This window comes from Cebus imitator, unplaced genomic scaffold, assembly GCF_001604975.1.
Source record: "Cebus imitator isolate Cc_AM_T3 unplaced genomic scaffold, Cebus_imitator-1.0 Scaffold19, whole genome shotgun sequence".
NCBI lineage: Eukaryota > Metazoa > Chordata > Mammalia > Primates > Cebidae > Cebus > Cebus imitator.
In genome coordinates, this window is record NW_016107334.1 from 6,627,590 (window position 1) to 6,644,837 (window position 17,248).

A 17,248-nucleotide genomic window follows, 5' to 3' on the forward strand; every position below is an offset into this window, starting at 1 on the left:
AAAAACGCTGGAATCCAAAGACCAAAAGTTTGAAGCCTGGTTGTACTGATTGCTGGTTGTGTGACCTCAGGCAAATTTCTTAATCACGTAGCCTCAAATTACTCATCTATATTGTAAAATCATTCTCTACCTCATAGGATTCTTGTGATGATTAAATGAAATAACACATGAATGGGACTTAGCAGGGCCTCTTATGTATCTCTCATGCTTGAATATACCAGTTATGTTATTGTTGTTGTCTATGTCTAAATCCAGATTCAACCTGCATTCACAAAGAGAAATGAAGAGCTGAATTATTCATCTGTACCGTACCAAGCTTCTGCCTCTGTTAAATATATCTTTCAAGCATGGGTAGAAGGCAAGAGTGACTTACCCCAATCAGTTGTTTGCCTCATTATGCTTGCCTCCTGTTAGCTTTCCTCCCCATTCTGATTGTCCACTACAAAGCCAAGTATATGTTTGTTTGCTTGTTTTTTGAGACTGAGGCTCACTCTGTCACCAGGCTGGAGTGCAGTGGCAGGATCTCGGTTCACTGCAACCTCCAACTCCCAGGTTCAAGAGATTCTCCTGCCTCAGCCTCCCAAGTAGCTGGGACTACAGGCATGCACCACCACACCGAGCTAATTTTTGTATTTTTAGTAGAGATGGGGTTTCACCATGCTGGCCAGGATGGTGTCAATCTCTTGACTTCGTGATCTGCCCACCTTAGCCTCCCAAATTGCTGGGATCACAGGTGTGAGCCACAGCTTCCAGCCAAGTATATGTTATATATGCTCCAAAGATTGTAAGAGTACAACTATTTAGTATATTCTAAGAGATAAATGTAAACTCTGCAATTTGATTACATCATTAAGTATAGCCATGTTAAAAACAGTGAAACAAAAATGCCCATCTGAGTTTTTCTTCTTAGACTAAATAAGCTCCAAAGCATTTCTCCTATTTTACTTTATTTTGAACTTTCCTCGGTTGTAGTGCATTATGGATTTCTCCTAGTGTTAGTTTTGTTAGAGATGAACCAATTATTTCCATATACTTCCAACACTGGTTCTTCTGTAATGTTGGCTTTGGATATAGTAATGGTCAGAACATCCATGTCCTTTGGGTAGACCCTGGTGGTTTTGAGCAAAGGCAAATGATAATAGCATGTTCTGGGAAGGTGCAGCTCTTCCTGTTGACCTTAGTTGATTCCTTCATCCATTCAGGGCCATTGAACAGCCTGTGAGAAATGAAACTCAGTGGAAGAGCAAGACCAAATCCCTGCCATGTGAACTTGCACTCTCATGGTGGATACAGAAAAGTAAACAGGGAATGAAGGATGGTGATGGAAGTATAGGGAGAATTTGAGCACATGTATGAAGAGCACCAAACTCAGATTGTGGGCACTCTTCTCAGAGATGGTGACATCCAAGAGACGGCTGACCAATGACTGTGAATTAACAAGTCAGAGCTTGCTGGGAGGAGGGAAGAGACAACTGTTCCAGGCCTGACAAGAAGATGCGAGGGCTGTGAGGATGGAGTGAACTTGGCTGGTTTATTGAGTGCAGAATTCTAGGAGAAACCTGGAGGGAGACGGGTGTAAGAGTTAGGGCCGAAATAGGGGGAGAGTGTAATGGTGAAAACTTCTCCCATGCCTACCCACAAGCCCACGAAAGTGGAAGTCACCCCCACTGTTCCTCTCTCTCCCAGTAGAAAGATAAATTCCCTTAGCACCGGGCATTCTGGATACCAAATGAAAGTGACAATGACTGAGGACTTCACTACGTGGCAGGCATATTTCTAGTGATTTTATATCGATTTGAACTTCTAACAATCCTATGATGTAGGCAATATTGTTCTGTCCACTTTGCAGGTGAGGATATTGAAATAAGGGGAGTTAAATGACGTCCACAGGGAAACCCAGTTGATGAGAGGCAGAGCCAGAACTGGACCCCAGGTGGTCGGTCTCCAGAGAGTCCCCCTCCACAAAGAAGGCTGTAGCAGTTAGGTGTCCTGTGAGCTGATTCAGGAATGCCCTGCAGAGCTTCCAGCACAGAGCCATGGCAACTGTAGAGCACTCCCTTGAAATTTGCATGGAGAGAGCAACACTTTCATCTCTTTTTTGCAGTGTGGGGAGGGTGGTGGAGGGCAATGGTGGCGTGGTTAGGACAATGTTTCACTAAAACATGCTTATCGAAATAAGCAGGTCTTTAAGCCACAAATTGTAATGGCTATTGCAGATGATGGTGGTTTGCCACGGAAGAGATTTCAGACTCCCCTGATCTTTACTTTTGCTTTCTCTTTAACATAGGTAATGACATCAGACAGGTCATTGTCCATTAAAATCTGTAATGCTTCCTGGTTCTCAAGAAGTGAAAGCGAAACGTTTTCTTTGCCTTTGCAGCACAGCTCCACTTTATTCAAATCCAGAGACTTCTTTTTACCATGAGTTAGTCAGGATTTTCTTTTGTTTTGTTTTGTTTTGTTTTTTGACACTGAGTCTTACTCTGTTGCCCAGGCTGGAGTGCAGCGGCATGATCTCGGCTCACTGCAACCTCTGCGTCTCCCATTCAAGTAATTCTCCTGCTTCAGCCTCCCAAGTAGCTGGGACTACAGGCACATGCTACCATGCCCGGCTAATTTTTTGTATTTTTAGTAAAGACAAGATTTCACCATCTTGGCCAGGCTGGTCTTGAACTCCTGACCTTGTGAGCCACCCGCCTCAGCTTCCCAAAGTGCTGGGATTACAGGTGTAAGCCACCATACCACCGAAGCTTTAAAAATAACAAAACAAGACCTGGTGCGATGGCTCATGCTTGTATTCCCAGCACTTTGGGAGGCCGAGGTGGGTGGGTCACAAGGTCAGGAGTTCAAGACCAGCCTAGCCAAGAGGGTGAAACCTCGTCTCTACTAGAAGACTATGTGAGATACTCTGCCCCCAAATGAAGATGCAGGTTCCAACCATACCTGACATGGCTTTTTGGTTTCTCTTTCAGAAGTTCACAGATTAGAATGCCAAAGACATGATATTGGCTTCGATGCATTTGCAGTAGCACAAAGTGAAGTCCTGGAGAGCTTATCCTGTTTCCATAAAAGAAAAAAAAGTTGAAGAGATGAGGAAGATAGTAGCTAAGAAACAACAACAAGAAAGCTGAATTCAAACTGCGGTGGCTTTATCAAAGGACTTTACTACTGACATTCAACATAATAACCTCGAAATTAGCATTGCCTTGCTAATATTTGTAGTTTACTCACAACTTTTCAACTACATTCTACTCTCTTTTGGGGGAAAGAAAGTTATGCACGTTGGCTGTTTCCAAGTTTGGCAGATGTGCTTTAAAAATACTTGTTGGAGAGTATGATTAAAAACAAAAGCATTGTGTAATATTTCTATTACCAGGAACAAAATTGCTTCTATGAAAAAATATTTGAGGAATATCTTTAATTTGTTGCTGGAATTGATTTGTGCGTGTGTGTTGCTTGATTTTCTGTTCTGGTCAAAAAGCTGTCAAGTTGGATTGGGCCATTTGATCCTATCCCATTTCCAGTCTTCTTCTAGGACCTGTGAGCACGGGCAAACACTTTTTAATTATCCCGATCAAGTGTGGGGAACATCCTTTTGCTGACCCCACTTGTAATCAACTGTGATTGCCTAGAAGCAGGTGAATTGATTGCTCCTATCCTCCCCAGCTAGCCAGAAGAGTAAGTCATACATTATCTTGGCCCTTTGAAAAATCCAACTCAGTGATTGATTTTATGGCTGCCAGTGGCAGCAAATTCCTCAGCATGAATTCTACTAAGTGAAGAAGTATTTCCTATAACTTGCTTTAAATTTCCTTAGCATTAACTTCTCTGAGTAGCCCAGTCTCTTATGGGACAATGTAATAAGGATCTATCAGTTTTACTGCCTAGTACATATCTTTAATGTCTAAGTAAATCTCTCTTATTTTTCAGCCCAGGTTTAGTAATTCTGACTTTTGAAATCTCCTGTCATGAATGAATCTACACTGCACTCTATTTCTTGCCCTGCCCTGGATTCAGCCATTCCTGCACTGCATTTCTTAAGGTGAAGAAGTGAAAGAGGAAGACACCAATCCAATTGAACATGTATTATTCTCTTCCAGAATGCTATTGTATTATATTCTTTCCTTCTATTTTTTTTTATTCTCCTGATTTCTCTGCACAAAAGAGGGAAATTCATCCAAAGCCATGGAAAGTTTCCTTGAAAGATTTTTATCTAGTCACACTTACATACAGTGCAATGTGCATCTCTTACAGCATTATACAGTTTGGGATTTGTTTTTAATCCCATGAGAAATGCCGTATCAGTGCTTTGGCATATATTTGTTCCAATTTCTACATTGCTTGGGGAGGGAGAGAAGCTTTCTTTTTATTAAATAGAATACACATCTATTTTATTAAACAGACACCTCAAGCATTAGTTGCTAATGAAACAAAAATATAAATAAAACATGGAACTATCCAAATACTACATGTTCTCCACATTTGCCCCCAAAATGTGCCTCATCTCCCTGCACCTCCAAATAATATTTCTAATGTTTTCATTTTATTGGTTTTGCAATGTCACTGTCAAGGTAGAATTACTGGATGGCTTAAGACAACTTTTGTAAAAATTTCAAATCCTAAATTAAAAAATCATCTTTCAATAAAACAGATCTTGTGATTTATTTATTGGGATGTGTGTGAGAGGGACCTACTGATTCACACTCGTCCAGTACATGGGCTTTGAAATATATTTGAATTTGTGGAGGCAGGGTGTAGAATGACAAAAACCCCACAGTACAGACCCAACTGGGGTACACACAGACAGGTTGGTTTTAATTTTATTTTAATTTTGGAGTTTCTGTGAAAAGAAGAATGAGGAGAGAGAAAAAAGGGGAAGAGTAAGAGATAGCATATTTAGGGTATGACAAATTGGGAATGGCTCTGCAGTGATCTCTTTCTTTTTTTTTTTTTTTTTTTTTTTTTAGTTCATCATAAATCTGTCCAGTTGAGGCCTCAGGACGATGGCAAGAGTTCGTGACTCCAAAGTATTTTACAGAAACATTTTTTGAATTTTCTCAAATGCTTTTTCTGTGTTTATTGAGATGATGGTATGGTTTTTCTCCTCTTGTTTTTTTTTTTGTTGTTGTTGTTTTGAGACATAATCTCACTCTGTCACCCAAGCTGGATGGCAGTGGCATGATCCTGGCTCACTGCAACCTCCACCTCCCAGGCTCAAGCTATTCTCTTGCCTCAGCCTCCCAAGTAGCTGGGACTACAAAGTGCATGCCAGCCACCATGCCTAGCTAATTTCTTTTTCTGTTTTTGTATTTTTAGTAAAGATGGGGTTTGACCATTATGGCCGGGCTGGTCTCAAACTCCTGATCTCAGGTGATCCACTTGCCTTGGCCTCCCAAAGTGCTGGGATTATAGGCAAGAGCCACCCCGCCCAGCCCTAATCTCTTTTTCTGCCCTTCCTCTCTACCTTCTTCCTTCCCTTCCTTCCTCTTTTCCTGCCTTCCTCCTTCCCTCCCTCTCTTCCTTTTTTTAAATTAACTTTCACCAGAGATTATTGAGTCCCTCCCAGGTGTAAATCTTTTGCTAGGCACCAGAGTACAGTGATAAGATACGCGAGGTTCCCGAGCTTGCAGAGGAGAACGAGGCAGCCAAAAGCATGTGTATTAGGAGTCATCCAGGAGGAGCCATAGATGCATGGACAAGGAGGACATATGGCTGTGAGAGTTTCCCGTGGGAAATGATGCTAAGCCAATGTGTGAAAGGCGGGTGGAAATGGCCAGGGGGAGAACTTACGGGAAGAAAACAAAATCATCCCCAAAGCAGAAGGAGCTCATCACAGAGGAGCTGAAGAAGTCCAGCAGGGCTGATGGGCAGGGCTCCAGGTGGAGAGTGCTCCAGCAAGGCTATCCAGGCTTGGAGTGCTGGTCATTGCTTTGAAAACAAAACTAATGCCAGAACTCAGAAACCTATTTGGGAGAGATAGGGTGTTCTTTTTGCTAAATCTAATGAAGATTACGTAAAGTCGGTATCATTAGAATAAAATTATCTGACAAAATTACAGAACTCCAAAGAGAGGAACATTAGAAATTCAAGACTATACTAAATGTCTACATCCCTGTCTCCTCTCCCTAAATGAGGACATGAACATGTGACATGGGCATTCCAGTGGGATGAGCTGAGTGCAGTGGAGACTACTGAGGTTGCAAATTGGCAAAGAGACTGACCAGGTGCAGAGAGATTTTTCTTTAAAGGTTCTCCTCTCAGCATTAGGGACATATGACTTAGTGATATCATAAAAAACACTTTTTCAAGTACTTGATATTTTTAATTAAAATGACTGTTTTTAGAGACAGTCTTATTCTGTCACCCAGGCTGGAGTGCAGTGGCATAATCATAGCTCACTGCAGCCTTGAACTCCTGGGCTCAAGTGATCTTCCTGTGTTAGCCTCCCAAGTAACCTGGACTACAGGCATGTGCCACCACACCTGGCTAATTTTATTTTTTTTGTGCAAGTAGGGGTTCCCCCGGCTGGTCTCAAACTCCTGTCCTCAAGCTGTCCTCCTGCTTTGGTCTCCCAAAGTGTTGGGATTACAGGCGCGAGCCACTGTGTCCAGCCTTAATACTTTTAAACTTTCTCTCAATCTCTCTCTCGCTTTCTCACTTGGTAGCCAAAGCCATAAAAGTCACAAAAATTAAGCAACTTGAGATTTCCAACCCAGGGAAAGGGTCACTCTGTTGACAATGAGAGGAAATTAAAGGTTGGGGTTGTGTTCTCTTTGCCCATTCTTCTATTAGTGCAGAAAGATAATTGCATGGCTCTGATTGCATGGAGAGATAAAAGCCCAGCTCACCCCCCGGCCTCTACTTTCCTTCACCATGTCTCCAGGACTGACAGCAGACTGAGGGACGTTTGGCTTCAAGTGGGGAAGAAAATTTGCCAGAAATGGCCTCCTCAGAGCTGGGCAGAGCTCTGTCTGATGGAGGCCTGACTTGCTTCTAAAAAGAGTGCAGTCTGGGCCCATACCCTTTTCCCAGATCATTTTAAATCTTGTTGAATCAGTTCAACTTCAAGTCTTATAGACTATCTCCTTATCTCTCTTAGTTGAGCCTTCAAGTGTCTTTCAGTTTGGGCTAACAAAGGGGAATGGTGAGAAGGAATATCAAACATACAGATTCTCTTTTGCAAATGTAGGGATATATTCTGGGGCTTGATTGAGGGAGTCAGTGTAGGGTCCTCGGCCATTATCCAGTTTCTGGCTTCAGCACCTTTTTTTTTTTTTTTTAGGTAGAATTTCACTCTCCTTGCCTAGGCGGGAATGCAATAGTGTAATCTGTGCTCACTGTAACCTCCACTTCCTGGGTTCAAGTGATTCTCCTGCCTTAGCCTCCCAACTGGCTGGGATTACAGGCATGCACCACCACACCTGGCTAATTTTTCGTATTTAGTAGAGATGGGGTTTCACCATGTTCGTCAGGCTGGTCTTGAACTCCTGACCTCAGGTAGGTGATCCACCCACCCAGGCCTCCCAAAGTGCTGGAATTACAGGCATGAGCCACCGTGCCCAGCCAGCACCTTTTTATTAACAGAAAAAAATTAAAGATGAAGCAGAACCTATGTGTCAAACTTTCAAACAGCCATGGCTGGGTCATGTTTATACAATGGCAGACAAATGTTTTGGATGCAAAGGGACAAATGACATTCAGTCAGTGTTCTTAGCTTAGGCAGATATGTGGCTTAAATCTGGAACAACACTTTTCTCAAGGGGCGTAAAGAACAAAACTCTTTTGCTTAGACATATTTTAAAGCAGTTTGAAAATAATATTACAAAAAGTTTTAAGCTGAAGTTTTTTATTAAACTACTATATATATTTTGGTGAGGGCAGGGGTCAGGATGATTGGCGTTACTTCAGATTCAAAGAGGCCCATCTTTTATTTTGAAGTGAACTTTATACAAGGGCCACTTGAACTGGAGAGCAATGCTTGTGGAATCATCCTGGGCAGGTAATGTGCTTATCAAGGCTGACAACACCATATTCCTCTGTATCCCTACAGTTCCCCAGAACCCCTTTTGGAGTCTTCTGCAGAGAAAGTCCTCAAACCTGAATTAAGTGGCAGATCTAGCACAGCTGAAAGCTTCTAAGGATGCCACCATCCCTAGACTCAGTGTCCATGTCTGAACCTGGCCTCTAATCCCTTTTCTATTTCCTGTTTCAGATAGAAAAATATTCCTTAATGGGGGTAGTCAATTCAGAATAGCAATGACGACCACAATAATGTACTAATGACCTAGACTGAGCACTCACTATGCGTCAGACTATGCTGAACATTATCATTTTATGTACTGCTTACAGAATCTGGAGGCAGTATGTTCCTAGTTCACATTTCTTATTTCTATTTCACAACTAGGGAAGCTGAGCCTTAGGGAAAAACTGCTCAGTCACAGGGTTAGTGAAAGGCGAATCCCAGACTCCATGTTGAGTTAGTCTGATTCTGGAGAGCATGTCATTACCGAGACTCACAAGCCTGGACCTTAAGGCACAAAAGGTTCTAGAAAGGAAGAGAAATGTGGGAGGGGGTTGGGGGGATGGAGTCTTGCTCTGTCACCCAGGCTGGAGTACAGTGGCACGATCTCAGCTCACTGCAGCCTTCACCTCCTGGGTTCAAGTCATTCTCCTCCCTCAGCCTCCCCAGTAGGCCGGCACCACCACGCTCAGCTAATTTCTGTATTTTTAGCAGAGATGGAGTTTCACCATGTTGGCCAGGCTGGTCTCAAACTCCTGACCTCTTGATCCACCTGCCTTGGCCTCCCAAAGTGCTGGGATTACAGGCATGAGCCACTATGCCTGGCCTCAAAGAGAAATTTTTCTGGACTCTACTATGCTCAAAGCAAATTTAGGGTGAGAGGCCTGTCCTTGGGATTAATTATTTTCCTGTTTCCTTTGTTCTTCCTTTTCTTTGTCTCACAACTCTTTCTTGAATTGTACCAGAAAATTGTGACGGACACCTGAGTGTGCTAAGGAGACTGAACGAGAAAGACTGCTTATTCGGATCCCCTGCCCTCTTTCCATTGTCCTTCCTACAGGACGAATGAGCTGAACAGTCCTAAAACCTGGCAGTCATGGCTTTAGAGGATGCCTGCAGACCCCTGTCTCCTGCAGTTCAACTTTTCAAGCCTACTTTGTAATTCCTAGGCAGAGTTCTGAGCTCTGATGTCATCTTTTAGTTTTACACTTATTCAAAATATTTTGATCCCAATATGCCCTTGGTGCCATGCTTTATTAATGCAAATATAACTCATATTAGTGATGTCTGTTTTGGAGCCATTTGCCCTGCATATGTTATTGGGTTTCATTGTTTATCTTAGTTTTAAAAAAATTCCATATGCTCTGACCTCCTGACACGTAAGCCCTGCCTGTGTGGTTAAAACAGGAAAACTAGTTATTTGATATCATGAAGGCAATTCAGCTGGTAGACACATTCAAACGTTTCCATTTCCACTGGGGTGTCTGCATTGTAGGGAACCATAGATTATTAATCAGGGATGCTCAGGAGAAAAATTGTTTATTTTGTTTACTTGTTAATTCCCAAAATGAACCCAATGCAAAGAAGATACCACCATGGTGCATTTATTTTTCATTGTCAGCACCTATCATTATGCCATTGTGTAAGAACTGCCCAAGTAAATTGTTCTAAAGTCACATGGATGGCTTTATGTCCCACCCACCTGCGGAGTTGCCTGAAAAAAGAAAAAACATGAACGTCAGCTAGGTCATCGGGTGAGGATGCTGCCCACCGTATGGGGGTGCCAGGCTAGCCTGGGCGTCTGCGGTCAGGCTTTGGCAGGTCACCAGAGACAGGGCAGCTTGCAGTCCAGGACTGATCCTAAAGGATCCTGAGCTAGCAAGTCACTAATGGGAACCAGGGTCGAGTGTGGAGTGCGAGATTTATTCCGTGGACCAAGACCTCCGAGGAGGAAGCAATTTCGCTTAAGGACATTTTCTTCCTAGTTTTAATTTTCCTTCATTTTAACTGCTACACATGTGTGACTCACTGGATTCCTCAGCATATCTAGTTGTCTGTCATGGGTGGTCCTGGATGCCCTGTCACACGAATTTATCTCTATGAACATGCTGGCTGTTTTGGAAGAAAGCTGCTTATTTATGTCATATGATATAAAAATGGCTAACATTTTCTGAGCACTTATTTGTACCAGATGTTGCACTAAGATGTGCATGGAATATTTCAGGTAATTCTCAGAACCTACTGCCTGGGTGCTATTACCAAGCCTAATTACTGTTGAGAAAACAAAAGCATAAAAAAGGTAGGCAATTTGCCTAAGGTCGCAGACCAAGTAAATCATAATGCTCCCCTGTAGCCTGATGGAGTTCATGCTCCTCACAGTGACCTCCATGTTCCTCTAGATGGAGGCAGCGCTTGCCTTGGTGTCTGTCTGGAGCTATTACCAGGCTTTGCATCTCCATCTCTGCTAAGTAGCTATTGTGCTAAGGTGTACTTGCAAACCACCAAAAGGGGCATTGGGCTGCAAAGCAAACTAAACACACTCTTACAATATGATCTAGCAATCACACTTCTTGGTATCTACTCAAATGAGTTGAAAATTTATGTCCACAGAAAAACCTGTCCATGAATGTTTATAGCAGCTTTTTTTTTTTTTTTTTTTTTTTTTTTTTAAAAGTTTTTTTTTTTTTTTTCCCAGGCTGGAGTGCAGTGGCGTGATCTGAGCTCACTGCAACCTCCATATCCTGGGTTCGAGTGATTCTTCCGCCTCAGCCTCCTGAGTGGCTGGGACTACAGGCACGCACCACCACGCCCAGCTAATTTTTGCATTTTTAGTAGAGAGGGGATTTCACCATGTTGACCAGGCTGGTCTTGAACTCTAGACCTCTTGATCCGCCCGCCTCGGTCTCCCAAAGTTCTGGGATTACAGGCATGAGCCAGCATACCCGGCCAGCTCCACACACTTTTTGTTCATTCCTCAGAGACTTTGCAGAGAGCTTACTCTAGTGGTCCAGTGTTTGCACTTTGAGGCTGATGAAGTGAGATAGTGTATGAGAGGAAAATAAAAAGGCAAAGAAAAAGAAAAGAACAAAGAAAGAGGGAAAAAGAAACAAAGAATGAAAGGAGGGAGGGAGGGAGAATCTAATGTTGATGGGCAAATCAGGAAGCTGGTGTGGTTTCCCATTAGAGTCCTGGGTTTGGCAAGTGATTCTCAAAAAAGAAAGAAGGGTACCTTCATAATTTTCTAGCAAACAATGAGGTTGGAATTTTTCCTGATTCTTCTCTACTTCAAACCGTGGAAGGAGCATTAAACCAAAAAGAGGACTCGCTTGTATATGCCACCATTTCCTGCGTCCCCTCCACTAGGCCTGGGAGACACCATTAATCACACAATGCGTCCATCTGTGTACCTGTCATTTGGGCTGCTCCCTATGGTCAGAAAAGCAGACAACAGCCACATGCCAAACACTTGGCTGTATGGGTCGTCAGTGAGGATTGGTAGAGAAGTTACTTCTCTTTGCCTGCCTACCTTTTAATGTTCACCAGATCCAATTTACTCTTAGAGAATGAGGCAACTATGTTTAGAGAGAATGGATCAAACCCAATTCCATTTGGCTTTCTTGCTGAACTGAAGATATGAGAGATTTTAAACATCATCGAGCAGTGTTGATACAATTTGAAACACACACACACACACACACACACACACACACACACACTCCAAATCTGATGCAACTGGGGCTTTCTGAACAATCCATTTTTCTATCTAATCAGTTGAGGAATCCTTGGTTTTAAAAACAGAATCAGTCAGGACAAGACCCTTACTTAGTTGCGTTACACATAAACGGCTTTACAATGGAAACTTTCAGTTTTTCTTTTCTCCCCAGAGGGGGATTATATTCATGTACTCTGATATAGGAGGGGATTTCTGAAGCTATGGAATATGATTTTCAACATGAAATTTTATTTAGGATATATAGACTCCCACAAAAGCTTCAATAAAATTTAATTATTGACTCAATGTAAAGTTTCCAAAGAGCCAAAACTGATGGCTCTTTCCTAGGCAGAGAAAACTTTCAGAGAAGTGCCTGATTCTTCCCACAGGGGCTGAAAGCTGCTGGCTTCAGGGTGCCTTTGGGTTCCTTTAAGAAGAATCTTCAGATGGCACCAAAGTTGCTATGCAAATGCAAATATCAGAAAGGTGTGATCCTATTTCTACAAGCAAATTAATAATATCAGAGAGTAAGCATTACTAAGAGAGTAAGCATTACCACTCTTGCTAAGGTGTCTCACTACTACCCAGATGTGTGAATTCATGTGACATTTGGTATGAATTGTGGCCATAGCACACAGTAGGCTAACCAGGCATGATTCTCAAGTCTGACTTCATTCCTGCCATTTTCTACCAACTAAGCCTATAGAGTCAAATTTGAAGAACTATCAAGTGGAACTCTTGAAGAATGGACTTTCTTCCCAAAATGAATACTTCAGAGATTTTCACTGGTTCCCTGAATAAAGCAGCAACAAAACCCCCACCCATTTGCTGAAGGATCTGCTTCAGCCACTACGTTAAATGTGTCACACACTTTAACTAACTTCAATATTGTCTATAGCCCTTTGGGTGTTGTTATTTCTGTTTCATGGATGAAGGTGAAGATATTGACACTTTGAGGTTACAAAACCATCACCATCATCAACAGCAACAATGGTGCTTACCTCTGATTGAGAACTTACCCTGCTCCGAAACATGGAAGGGACGTTACAAATCTTCAAACAACTGGATAAGCCGTCACACATTTTCAAACAAGCTTGTAAAATAAGGACTATTAACATTCTGATTTTACAGATGAAGAAATTGAGGCCTACAGAGTTAAATGATGTGCCCAAGATCACAAAATGCATCGTATAGAGGTGGAGGAGTCAGCTTCACTCCAAAGTCTTTGATCTTCATTGCTATAATTTCTGGTCATGTAGTAGAGTAAAAATGAACTGGACATTCATGTCAGGTTTACACAACTTATTTTAAGAAAAGAGGCCAGGTGTGGTGGCTCATGTAATCCCAGCACGTTGAGAGGCTTAGGCGGGCAGATCACTTGAGGTTAAGAGTTCAAGACCAGCCTGCCAACATGGTGAAACCCCATTTCTACTGAAAATACAAAAATTAGGCAGGTATGGTAGTATGCACCTGTAATCCCAGCTACCTGGGAAGTGGAGGCAGGAGAACTGCTTGAACCCGGGAGGTGGAGGTTTCAGGGAGCCAAGATCGTACCGCTGCACTCATGCCTGGGTGACAAGCCAAAACTCCATCTCAAAAAAAAAGAGAAGAAAAATGTTAGGACAAAGGAGAAGAACTATAAAATCTTATGACTAGAAGCTTATAAATTATAAATATTGAAAATTTAAACATTCCCAATAACTGCAGATATCCACAAAAAGTTACCCAAAATTAAGGGCAAATTTTTTCAGTGTCAACAATAGTGACAGCATTAGTTACATGGTCATAGAGATTTTTGTTATTATTGTTAACATTTTCCAAAATTTAACAAAACTTTACTACTTGTGAAAGTGGAGCTTAGACAATAAAAGACATCAGATCTTGGGGTATTACAATGAGTTTTTTAAAAAATGTATTATCATATATTGCTTTGTAACAACACTCAGGAAGCCAAAATCATTAGCATGGTTAATAACCTGAGATTGTAAGGATTATGTGTAAATGTGAAAGAAGAGATATCCTCTAAGGGCAAGAGGGCCATTTCCTACTTTGGATTAGGCATTCCTAAGTGTGATTCTTATAGTTACCTCTTCCTCACATTCAGTAGTTAAACACTTCTAGTTCATCTGCAGGAATGAAAATAAAGATATTTTCTTTAAGAAAGATGAATGGAAATGTTGCTGATGTAACCAAGTGCAAAAAACCTTATTCAGTTTTATTTGTTGGGATTGATATGAGCATCCTGAGGGAGACTAAGTGTCTTTCACAAACTTTTATTTGTGCACTTAGAGCACAATGTGGATAAGCAAAAGTTGGGCTCCGGGAGAGGTGCAGTTGCCTATGGTGCTACTCAGAACCAAGGGGCTTTAGCCCTTTCCGTTTTATGGACCTGTATCAATCTTTCCACTTCTGACGTTTCCACTTCTCCCTCCTCCCCACTGCCAGCACTCACCCATGCGTGCACAGTCATCACAGGAGGGAGGGAAGTTTATTCTCCATAAACAATTTGCTCCTTGGCCACTCTGAGTCTGCCAACCAGGTTGCCAATTCTGATGTAGACACCTGTCCATTTGGAACAGGAATGAAAACAGCCACTCATTCTCTAGAAACCATCAAACACCCTGTCAGTGAACAACAGCTCTCTGTTAACTGCAATCTGGGCAAGACATGAGTGGGTCACATCAGTAGACAATTACTGATCCTCCAAGCCATTCAGCTTTCTTCAAATTGATGGAAGTTTCTGATCCCTTCCCTACAATGCAGTCTTAGGAGAGGTATCTTTTAAGGACAGTGATAATAAGCTGCTAAAACTTTATTTTTTGTTATGCAAGTGAGTCCTTAAAACAATGCTATCAAGAACTTGCTGGCCAGGCCTGGCAACTCACAGCTGTAATCCCAGCACTTTGGGAGGCCATGGTGGGCGGATCTTGAGGTCAGGAGTTTGAGATCAGCCTGGCCAACATGGTGAAATCCCGTCTCTACAAAAAATACAAAAATTAGCTGGGCGTGGTGGTGCACACCTGTAGTCAAAGCTACTTCGGAGGCTGAGGCAGAAGAATCACTTGAACCTGGGAGGTAGAGGCTGCAGTGCGCCGAGATTGTGCCATTGCACTCCAGCCTGGGCAACAGAGCAAGACTCCATCTCAAAAAACAAAAAAAGGAAGAAAAAGATCTTGCTAATGAGAGTATACGACCAATCCATATTTTAAGGTGGCTTTCCAAATGACATTTTCATTGTTGTAATAACAACAAAAATGATTTCCAACAATATCACTATTGGATTCTGAAAAATTTGCATACTTTCAAATAGAAGCAAGAACAGTATAGTTTCCTCTCTCCTCCCCAGAGACAGAGAGTGTGTGTGTGTGTGTGTGTGTGTGTGTGTGTGTGTGTGTTGCAGGGCTCTTTGGTCCTTCACTTTGTTCCTTGTCTAATAAGACACTGCCCTGGTCCCTCTAAGTATGACATTCTCACAAATCTTGGGTGAAAAATATTTTAGGTCAGTGTTGCCTGCTACTTTCAGGTGAAGTGAATTGTTGCCATTGAAGTAAACTTTCTGAGAAGCCCAAGTCCTGTGTTTAGGAGCTCCTGTCTGGGGAAGACTGGGAACTAATGTGGGTTTAATGTTGTTATGAGCTAGGCGGCTAAACTGAGTAACAATACAAGTCTGTTGGACATGTCTTCTGGGTTGTCACGTTCAATTTGCACATGACCTCCTGGCCAAAAAATGGGAAAGAAATGGTAGAATGTGGGACTGAAAGCTCATATTATTGCTTTGACAGCTTCACTCATCTAGAAGTAATGCAAAATGCAATTTATATTTATACACTCTGACCTCCTGCGCAGAGAGGGAAAGTATCTAATGATGGGCTGAGGTGGTAAAGGAAGAAACGGATCTCAATGCAGCTGGAATTTGTCCACATGTTTGCTTTTCAACCATTCAATTACAGTCAAAAGATAAATGAAACACAGTCCAGTGGTGAGGTAGTGACACAATTATTTTATAGTGGCTGGGTTCTGGCTTTGAGTCTTGGCAAAGGTGGCTGCATCACGCCTTATTTCACTGGAGACAGATAAGCTGCCTGCTCCCACTGGACAAAGGCCCCTCTGCTTGTAGGTACGTCATTATGCTCATGAGAGAGGAAAAAAGACACCAGTGAGTCAGTGACACTCTGGATCTGCATTTAGAAATTCTTGAGAGAGGCTGACACGTTAATCCTATTAACCAAGATAAATCAAGTCAGGCCTGGTGGTAACTGGGGCATTATTCACTTTCGAGTGGAAATAGGCAGTGGGCAAAAAAGCACCATTTTCTTTTGTGCATCAGAAAATTTACTGGTTTTTATATGTCCCTAAATAGCTTCTCTTTGAATAGAACCTATAAGCCAACTGGAGAGAATGGATCCTCAAATATATCCTGAGTAATTCTGACCAGCATTTTAAATGAATACCATTTTCAGTAACTGCAGCTTCATACTTTCTACAAAGGTAGGTCTCACAGAGGAAGGGGATTCTGGCTTTTTCGAGAGATTAAAGGGGACAGAAATAATCATCTTCATAAAGTCAGCAGCACCTGTACAACTGATGGTGAAATACCACTTTAAGATCCACTTCAAGAGCCCAGCTTGAGACCCAGAGATCAATCTTGAGAAATAAAATAAGAAGAGAAATGAGGGATCACAGTAAAAAATGAAGTATAGTATTCCTTGACCGATTGGTCCAACACAAGTGCATTTTTCTATATTCTTTCTAATTTTTTCTTCTTTGGGGGATTCAAAAACCTCTACTGCCTGTATTTCAGGTATTAAACTTCTCCTTACTATATCTCACCATTGCCAACAGATGCAGAAGATAGAAATGTTTTTTTTTTTTTTTTTTCTTTTTAACAGAACAGAATGGACTTCTTTGTGGAGGAGTATCAAATAACCATGACTCTCAAATTGAATTTCTCTACACGCCCTCTCTTATCACAGCTTATGACACAAACTTTTCCCCCACCCCCAATTTCCACTTTTGGTACCTCAATGGAAGTCATCTGTGGAGTTCATCTGGCCAATTCCTCCAGGTTTCCTTTAGAGAAGAGAATGTGTTTTGGGTTTTGAAAGTATTGTTTTCAAGGTTTTGCTAGCTTCAGGCAGAAGGAAATTAGCAGAAAGTGTGTAAATTGGGTGAGAGGTGTTGCCGAGGAGGTGTGAGGGGCAGGCAGTCTGATTTTGGCGCACCAGGTGGAGAGCGTGAGCATCTCTCTTGGGGGAGGATACCCTGAGAAGTGAGGGTGGCCTGCGGTGAAGCCAGGCCAGGGTAGGCTGTTTCCATTTCAATGGCTGGCTGAATGAGAACAATCTCCTAGTCTCCTTCCTCGTTTCAGAGACCTCCAAGAGGGGTTCCTGGGTTGGATGTGAGGCCTTAAGGGTCAGGGAGGAGACACCCTGACACTCTCTCCATCAGAGGCTGCCCACTTCCTTCTTTATTATTTTATTTACTTATTTTTTTGAGACAGAGTCTTGCTCTGTCGC